Source organism: Gracilinanus agilis, chromosome 1 (assembly GCF_016433145.1).
Source record: "Gracilinanus agilis isolate LMUSP501 chromosome 1, AgileGrace, whole genome shotgun sequence".
In the NCBI taxonomy this organism is placed as follows: Eukaryota; Metazoa; Chordata; class Mammalia; order Didelphimorphia; family Didelphidae; genus Gracilinanus; species Gracilinanus agilis.
The window spans coordinates 98,740,365-98,750,590 of NC_058130.1; positions in this window are offsets into that span (position 1 = coordinate 98,740,365).

The window sequence follows — 10,226 nt, forward strand, 5'->3', positions numbered from 1 at the left end:
CTTTCTTTCTTTCTTTCTTTCTTTCTTTCTTTCTTTCTTTCTTTCTTTCTTTCTTTCTTTCTTTCTTTCTTTCTTTCTTTCTTCTTTCCTTCCTTCCATTAATGTTTTATTTTTCCCTAATTACATGTAAAAACATTTTTTTGCATTTGTTTTCTAGCATTTTGAGTTCCAAATTCTCTCCCTCCTCCCTCTCCTCACTCCTTGAGAAGGTAAGTAATTTTTATTGGTTATATATACAACATGCTTTTAAAGTAAAAGAATGATTTAAATAGCTGGAGGAATATTCAGTGTTTATGGCTGCACTATGCCAAAATAATAAAAAATACAGTACTACCAAAATTAATTTATAACTTTAATTCTATACCAACCAAAATACCAAAAGGATATTTTATTAGAGCCAGACAAGATACTAACAGAATTAATTAGTCAACAGGCATTGATTAAATGCCTTCTATGAATCAGATACAGTGTAAATTGCTGGAGATACAAAGCCTGATCTTAAGGGACTCCATTGTCTAATGGAACAAAAAAAAATCTCGCATGTCAAGAGAAATCATGAAAAAAAGACAGTAATGAAAGGAGAATAGCATTTCCAGCCCTCAAACTATAACATAAGCCAGCAATCATCAAAACCACTTGGTTTAAAGATAGAAAAATAAGTCAGTGGAATTGACTAGACACAGAAAATCAGAAATAATGGGACTTAATAACCTGGGGTTCTATAAACCTTAGAACATAAATTAAGCAGGAAAGAATTCCCCATTTGATTAAAAAAATCTTTTGGGAAAACAAGAAAGCAGTCTGGCAGAAATTAGATTTAGAGTAATATCTTATTCCATATTCCTCTGCAGTGAGGGATGGAATTCAATCTACTAACCACACTCACACTAACAGGTCAAATTCCCAGAATTCAACTAGCTAGCTATAATTTCCTTCAGAGTTCTAGGAGTACCTCTGAGATGCGTTTTCTCAAATGCTATTAGCTTAAGCATCCAGTCAAGTGTGTTCTCCCCAATATCAATTACAACTTATTCAGTATCTCTCCTATATGATTGGTTGACCCAGTGACTAATGCTCTATATAATTTAACGAAATTAAGACCAAATAGCTTTCACAAAGGAATATTTATTGAAAACAGAGCAAGAAAAGTATAAAAATATCCTCCTGAACTGAAGGTACGCTTTTTTTTTTTTTTTTAACCATTTGGTCCCTAAGGAAAGTAGGCTTAAAATTCAAGTGGTTGCTATAAATATTTGCCCTACCAAGTTAAAAAAAAATGAAAGAGACAATTTCTGGCTCAGTCTCTTGCTCTGAGTTCCTGTATGGCAAGTAGTGAGTGTGCTAGACAACATGTGAGTGTATTGGGGGGATTGGCTGTGATCTTTTCTCCTTTCCCAATGCTATAACCACATGGAACTCAGTCTGCCATGTTTGCCTCTGGGTCCTTGGCTGTCTTTTCTCTTTTATGTCTCCTTTGCTGAGTAGGTGATTGAATTTTTTTACTTAAGGCAGATATGTGTTCAGACTTGGAGGTAACCTCGTAGATCTCAGTGTTCTGGAGCTCCTGGGTTCAATGAGTGGAGCTGACTGTGCTGGAGGAAACATCTATGTTGGAGATGTTGCTTGTGAACGAGGGGAGGATCCCTAGTCCTTGGTCTGGCTTGCCAGAAGATGTGATCTTTTAGGGAGATAATATGAAACCAAGAAGTAGAGAGATGTAAAAATGTCTAACCAGCAGTCCCTCAAAGTGATTCACATTTAATGGTTTTCAGAACAAATCTGTCTGTGTATATCATTGTCCCTTGTTCACTCAGACCTATCTCTGAATACTTGTGAGAGTCTTTTGTGTTATAGCATTTCTTTTGTGCATAGGAAATAAATACTTATCCCATATTTCATTTATATTGGACAACTCACCCTTTTGCCCTAGATGAAAGCTTAAATCTAAGCTTTAAATGATTAATAAACTGAGCAAAGGAAGCCACATTTCCTCACTCGAACTGCTCCAAACCACACACGTGCACAAGTCTAGAACAGAAGTGCCCCTTAGGGAGAGGGAGTTGATGCAGTGCCCTAGCCCCATGGGTCCCCCCCCCCGGAGTCATGAATATTTTAAAAACTTTATCCAGCATTATAGTTTCAATTCTAAGATAGAATCTATATAAGGAAAATGTTTAATCATATTAGTAATATCTTATTTATTCTAAGCTAGAAAAAAATTGTGTGCTACTCCTGTATCCATATAAGAACATTATATATGCACATAGACACACATTAGTAGACCTTTTTATCTGTTTTGAAAATAAAGTATCTCAAAAATTACATGAATTCTTGCTTCTTTTCAGTATATTACTCTTTTGTGCACAATAAACATTTTTTGCTCATTTCCTATACATTGCCTATGTAGAGGCAATAAAATTCTTATATCACACATTGCTTTTAATGATTAGAAATCATGATATTAAATGTTTAGTAAAAGTGAACTTTAAATTCTTTTTATAGGACTGCAGGTTAAACAGAAAAAAATAATAATCTGTAGATTGTTCCTTGTGTTTACAAGCTAGATTTTGGTTTTTATCCTGAGAAAAGACCCTACTATTTGATCCTGTTGCCTAAAATTTTCTTGTTATTGAAAATCTAAATTAGATGGAAAGGAAAAAAAATGGAATCCCCACAAAGATTCCAATATTTGGCCCTATTCTCTTGAATTTTCTAGCTATGAAAATCTTAGACTGAATGAAAAAATTATATCAAATAAAATCTGCAGAGATAACTAACATTTATGTAGCACTTACTATCAGCTTTGTTAATAAATACAGATCACTTTAAGTTATACATTAGTTATAGGCATTTTTCATTAAATAAAATAATAAATAAGAGAATATAAAGAAAAATTATGCATGCAGAAGGCAGGCTATCATTTTGCATTTGAGCTATATTTATGAAACTTCTTTTTAGGAAAGCATCATGATACCAACCTGGTAGTGCATATTTTTTCCTTAATTGTATTTCACTTGAAAAGTTTCTTATTTTAGTTGGTCTTGATTTATAACTCCTAGTAATGACATTCATTGCATACGTATAAATACATTAAATTAACTTAATTAAAAAAATTTTAAAGGACATCTAGGTGGCACAGTTAGAGTACCAAGCCTTGAATCAGGAGGACCTAGGTTCAAATTTGACGTCAGACACTTTCTAGATATGTGACACTGGATAAATTACTTAATCCCATTTGCCTTGCCCCTGCTATTGTATCTTAAGAGTTGTAATTAAGACAGAAAGTAAGGGTTTAAAAATTTTTTTAAATTCAATTTTATTTTATTTCTAGTTCTGAATCCTCTCTCTCACCTCTCCCTTTCTTCCCCCAATTAAGAAGGAAAGAAAAACAAAACCAGTTACAAGTCTGTGTGGTCAAGCAAAAGAAATACCCAAATTGCTATGTTCCCTTTCCTCCCAACAAAACCATAATCCCCCAGTTTGTACTTTGAGGCCATCTTCTCTCAATCTGGAGGTGAATATCACAGTTGCATCATAGAGGTCATTAATGTTAAACTTGCTGTCCTATCTGAGTATACTTCTCCCTGGGCCAGGGACCCACCTCTTCCCTCTATCCCAGGTCCTACAATCTTTAATTCTCAGAAATTGTGATAAGAAAGGGACTGATAAACTCATTATCAATGGTGAGCAGCTCAGCATATTCCAGGTTCTGAGAGATTTGCATTTTAATAGGATATAACACTATAAAAGGAGGCAATTGTATGAACCAAGGTATATGCTTGTGGTATTTGGCTAGTGAGGAGACTTATCTGGAGCAGAGGACTGGTCTATGGTGGGAGATGCCACTGAATAGGAAGTGTGGAAGGCTTTGTAAGTTAGGCAGAAGACTTTTACAAAATCATAGAATTAATGATGAACTTGAAAGGGATCTCAGAGGTCATCTAGTCCAACTCACCCATAAGAGACAGCCTGACTGTAATTTACTTGACAGATAATGATCCAGCTTCAGCTTGAAGACTTGGAAGGAGGGGAAACCCATCACTTTTGGACAGCTTTCATTGTTAGAACTTCTCCAAACTTTCAATGTCTCTAATTTTCTAGGATCTTTCTTATTTTGTTTTATTTTATTTTATTTTATTTTATTTTATTTTATTTTTAAACCCTTAGCTTCCATCTTGGAGTCAATACTATGTGTTGGCTCCAAGGCAGAAGAGCGGTAAGGGCTAGGCAATGGGGGTTAAGTGACTTGCCCAGGGTCACACGGCTGGGAAGTGTCTGAGGCCAGATTTGAACCTAGGACCTCCCATCTCTAGGCCTGGCTCTCAATCCACTGAGCTACTCAGCTGTCCCACTTTCCAGGATCTTTCAAAGATCCCCACACAATGGTTCACCAGTCATATTTTCCAGACTTTTCAGTGCCCATGGATATAATTCTTCTAGGTCAGGCGACTTGCACTAACCAGCTAGGTATACTTTTACTATTTCTCTGCTTGTCTTATGTTTCAGCTCCCTATTAGCCATTTCTGTTGTGGAAATTTGCATTTCCAATGCAAATAACATTCTCCTTGGCAGAGAAAACAGAAGCAGAATATTATTTGAGTTATACTTTTTCTGTGTTGACAGTTATCATATTCCCATCACCTTCTTCCCTAGAAGCAGTTCTATATCTTCCCTGATCTTCCTCTTCCCTCAGATAGTCCAAAAAGTTTTGTAGAGTCCTTTCTTCACCAGTCTCAGCTCATTCCAAGATTTAGTTGTCCAATAATTTTTTTGGGACTTTAACACATTTTGATGTCCATCCTTCATTACCTAACTTTGTACACATCTTTTAAAAAATACAAAATTTTATTTACATATATTTTAACTTACTTTTTGGAGGAGTTGCCAAACTAAGTTAGATTTTCAATAAGTAGAAAATTTTAGACAATAGACCAAGTATTAGGATTTTTTCAAGGAGGGAGTGGTGAATTTTAGCTTGTTTAAAATTTATATTCCCTGTATCTGCCTCCCATCTAGCTGTATAACATTGGGTAAGTCACTTGATCTTGTTTGCCTAGCCCTTCCTATTTTATCTGAGAGTTGTTACAAAGACAGAAAATAAGAGTTTAAAAAGTTTTTGTCATAGAGGGCCATACCTTATAACAAATATTTTTTTTTAAACAGGAAAAAGAGGAAAAGAAAATGAAGGAAAACAACCGACAACTGGAAAAAAAGAAAAAAACAAACCTCAAGTTTTACACCTCTGAACTTATCAGTGTCTTTTTAAAATCTAAATTCACTTAAAAAAATCTAAAGGTCACTTTAGACAACTACCCTTTTTTCTCCTCTTTGGGACGGTTTCTCTTGATGTCTTCAGAATTTCAGCTTTCCCCTTCTTTTTCCTTTAGAGGTTGAAACCTTTTTTTTTGTGGATTTCCTGCCTGTTCATGGTTGAGCAGGAGGATCTTTCTTCATTCTCCTTCCCATTTACAACTCCCTCATTTTGCAAACCATGAACATGGACTGTGGTTAGTTTTGGGTCTCTTACCTTATACCTTAAATGAGGGTCTATTCTAGCTCTATACATGTAGGCTCATCACATGGATGTGAATCACCAAAAGATGAAGTATTTGAACAAAAGACTTGTAGTCAGTGTTAATTGGTTACCACCAGACCCTGGCAAGGAGGGTTAAGCGTTAAATCAGAAATTCTGGCCATGAACAACTTTTGTTCTTTTTTTTTTTTTTAAACCCTTAACTTCTGTGTATTGGTTCCTAGGTGGAAGAGTGGTAAGGGTGGGCAATGGGGATCAAGTGACTTGGCCAGGGTCACACAGCTGGGAAGTGTCTGAGGCTGGATTTGAACCTAGGACCTTCCATCTCTAGGCCTGACTCTCAATCCACTGAGCTATCCAGCTGCCCCTACAACTTTTGTTCTTTGCAAAAACTCATGACCACTTATCTTCTTAGGGGAGAATTTCTAAGAAGCCTAGCATAGACCTTGAAGAACAGGCTCCTACCTCTGTGAGAATAGGTTCAATTCAGCCATAGTAGGAATTGGGATCTTTCCCTTATTCATCTCCTAAAATAAGTATAGTGCTCAATAATTAAAACTAGAAGCTTGCTTCCCTATCAGTTACCACCCTGAATGCCTGAAAAGAGAGAGAGCATTTCTAATGCACACCAGATAGAACTTTTTTTTGCATGTCACCCTAAATAGCTTACTCCATCCTCTATCTACATATTCTTTTTCTAACTACAATGATAATGATAAAATTTTAAGAGTTAAAAATATTATTTTTCTATGTAGGAATATAAGCAATTCAACTTCATTGAGTCCCTTAAGTTTTCTCTTTCTGACTTACCTTTTTATGCTTCATTTGAATCTTGCATCTGGACATCAGATTTTCTATTTGGGTCTGGTCTTTTCATCAGGAACGCAAGAAAATCCTCTATTTTATTAAATAGTCATTTTTCTCCTTGAAAGAATATAGTCAGTTTTGATGGATAATTGATTGTTGGTTGTTAATCTAGTTCCTTTGCCCTCTGGAATACCATATTCTAAGTCTTTTGATCCTTTAATGTAGGAGCTGCTAAATCCTGTGTAATCTTGACTGTGGATCTATGATATTTGAATTATTTCTTTCTGGCTTCTTGCAGTCTTTTCTCCTTGACCTTTAGTTCTTGAATTTGGCTATAATATTCCTGGGAGTTGTCATCTAGGCATTTATTTCAGGAGGTGATTGTTGGATTCTTTAAATTTCTATTTTACCCTTTTATTCAAGAAAACCAGAGCAGTTTTCTTTGATAATTTCTTGTAATATGATGTTTTGGCTTTTTTTTTTAATCATTGCTCTCAGATAGTCTAATAATTCTTATATCATCTCTCCTGGACTTATTTTCCAGGTATATATTTTTAAACCCTTACCTTCCATCTTGGAGTCAATACTGTGTATTGGCTCCAAGGCAGAAGAGTGGTAAGGGTAGGCAATGGGGGTCCAGTGACTTGCCCAGGATCACACAGCTGGGAAGTTTCTGAGGCCAGATTTGAACCTAGGACCTCCCAGTCTCTAATCCTGGCTCTCAATCCACTGAGCTACCCAGCTGCCCCCCAGGTCTATTTTTAAAAATGAGATATTACATAATTTTCTTCTATTTTTCCCATTTTTCTTATTTTGTTTTGTTGTTTCTTGATGTCTTATGAAGTCATTAGCTTCTTTTTGCCTAATTCTAATTTTCAAAGATTGATTTTCTTCCATGACCTTTTGAATCTTCTTTTCTATTTGGTCAGTTCTACTTTTTAAGGAACTCTTTTCTTTTCTTTTTTAAACCCTTACCTTCTTTCTTGGAGTCAATACTGTGTATTGGCTCCAAGGCAGAAGAGTGGTAAGGGTAGGAAATAGGAGCCAAGTGACTTGCCCTGGGGCACACAGCTGGGAAGTGTCTGAGGCCGGATTTGAACCTAGAACCTCCTGTCTCTAGGCCTGGCTCTCAATCCACTGAGCTACCCAGTTGCCTCTATGAACTCTTTTCTTCACTGGATTTTTATGCCTCTTTTCCTAATTGGCCAATCCTGCTTTTTTTTAGCTGCTATTTTCATTTTGCATTACTTTCATTTCTTGTCCCCATTTTTCTTCTCCCTATCTTATTTTATTTTTGATTTCCTTTTTGAGCTCTTTTAGGGCCTTAGATTGATTCCCATTTTTCTTTGATGTTTTTCATATAGCTGCTTTGCTCTCATTGTTCCTTACTGAGTCTGTCTCTCTCCATAAAAATTTTGCAGTCTCTCCCCCACCCCCAACTTTTACTTTTGTCTGTTCTCAAGATGGAAGGTAGGCAGAGAAGATCTATTTCACTGGAGTAAGAGAGGAACCTGAAGTAAAACTGCAAAATGGAATGTAAGCCACTCCCCCCACTCCCTCCTACTCTGCCAGGTTCTGAACTTAAAATTCAATTTTTCCTTGCTGCTATCCTCAGCTCTATTTTTAGTTTTCTTCAAGTTTCAATTCTTATGACCTCCTACTATTGTTTCCCACAATTTCCCCTAGGGACAGCTGATGGCTTTCAGGGCTCAGAGCACTGTGATCTAACTTGCCCTGGGACTTTGGGCTTTACCTCAGGCTTTAATGGATCAAACATTATGGACTTGGGGGCCTCACTACAAGCTTGTGTCAGGACTTGAACTTCAAGAGGTTAGGATGGAGTGTTCAGCTGTTGGTTTGGGCAGGGCCCTGGGGTCTTGAAGTTGGCTTGTGCCCAGGTTCAGAACCTGGGGTGAGTGGGGTGAGTGGCTTACATTCCTTTGTGCAGTTTTACTTCAGGTTTCCCTCTCACTCCAGTAAAATAGATCCTCTCTGCCTACCTTTCAAGTTTTTTTTCCTCAGGAGAGTTACTTCTATCTTCTTGTTGGTTCTGTGACTTCAGTATTTATTTTGAGGTGCTCTTTTTTTTTTGTTGCTGCTCCATCATCTTGGCTACTCCCTATTAGATAATTTCCAAAACTCCTTGGGGCCATAGATTTGGAGATGGAATGGACCATTAGGACTAGGTAATCCAAGTTTCTCTTTTTGCAGATGAGGAAACTGAGGTGTAGGGTAGTTTTGACTTGATTAAAGTCACAGAGTTAGTAGATGGTAGGGATAGAATTTGAACCCATACTCTCTGAATCCAAATCCAGTGTCCCTGTTCCTGCCTGTGAGATCTAAATCCTCAATTCCTAGAGTTAGTGGAAACAACTTCAGGTTAGGTCTGTCCTAGGGTCAAAAAGTGGGAGATTTTGAGGTGACTCACTAGGATTACTTCTTGACTCTCTTTATTTATTTAGTTATTCTGCTAAAGGAGATACTTCACTTGGGTGCTCTATGACTAATTCCTGGGAAATTAGGCCCAATCATCAATCCTCTCCTTCAGGTCTCTTGGTCCTGCTTTCCCCATACCTTCAAGGTATTATGGATCACTGGAAATATTCTGTGGGTAAAATAAGTAAAGAAGGAATTTAAGCATGTGACATTGGGTCACTAATATTCTCTACTCAAGCCACAGTTGGAGGTAAGGGAGTGGATGGTTGGTAATATCTCAGGGTGTGAGGCACAGGAAGATGGAAGGCAGTTGACTATGGTGTTGTTGGGTCTAACTAGAGGCACATTTGCTTCTCTAGCCTCCAGTAGAGGTCTGAATTCCCCAGAAGCCCCTACTCTGAGTATGAATAATTGTAACATAATGGCCTTGGAAAATAAAACATTAAAGTTCCTTTCTACCCTTTGGCCTCAGCTAGAGTAGGTGAATTCTAATAGTAGAATGGAGTAGAAAGGCAAACATAAAGATGTGAGAATTGTTAAGGTGATTCTTGAGATTTTTGCCTATTTCCATTTTTAGTCTCTTGGGCTCTGGGAGAAATGGGAAGATTAGGCCACTTTGGGTTGAGGTACCTTGCCCCCTTTGCTCTAAGAATAACCCCTATGTATTCTCTCTGCCTGGCAGGATCTAGAATCTAGCAGGAAAGCAGTTCTATAAATTCAGCTAAAGGATTTCCAAGGCAGATCTTGAGTGCCTGCTGGTATTGTTAAAGACAATTCTTAGACCAAAGGAAAAAAAAACAAACTCTGACTCTCCCCTCACAAAACAAAAGTGTCCAGCTTCACACAAAGAAAAAGACATTATCCTTAAGGGGAGAATGTCTTGAAGTGGGGATGGGCTGGCCATATTTCCCAGTATGTCCTTATTTCATACTCCTCCTTCCTCAGATGAAAGCTTAGGAACTTTTCAAGTGATAAAATTCAACATCCAGGAGACCATGTATTTCAAGACAGAGAGCATCAAAACCTATGAAGACTGTGACTTTAGGGAGAATTGGGTAAAAGTGTGAGGAGAGTGAAGAGCTCCCCTTTTTTTGTTTCTCCTCTGTCCATGCATGGTCTTTCCCTGTTCTGTTCTTCCTCTCCACATCTTACTCATGCTTTGGACTGCTCTCTGATCCCTCCAATTCATGCCTATCTTCTCTGACCTTCTCCCCTTTCTCATCTCCTTCTCATACTCAGCTCTCCCATATCCATCCTTCCTCCTTCCCTTCCTTTCTTCCTTTATTTCTTCCCCCCTCCCTCCCTCCATCTCTCCCTCCTTTTCTCTTTCTTTCTTTCTTTCTTTCTTTCTTTCTTCCTTTCTTTCTTTCTTTCTTTCTTTCTTTCTTTCTTTCTTTCTTTCTTTCTTTCTTTCTTTCTTTCTTTCTTTCTTTCTTTCTTTCTTTCTTTC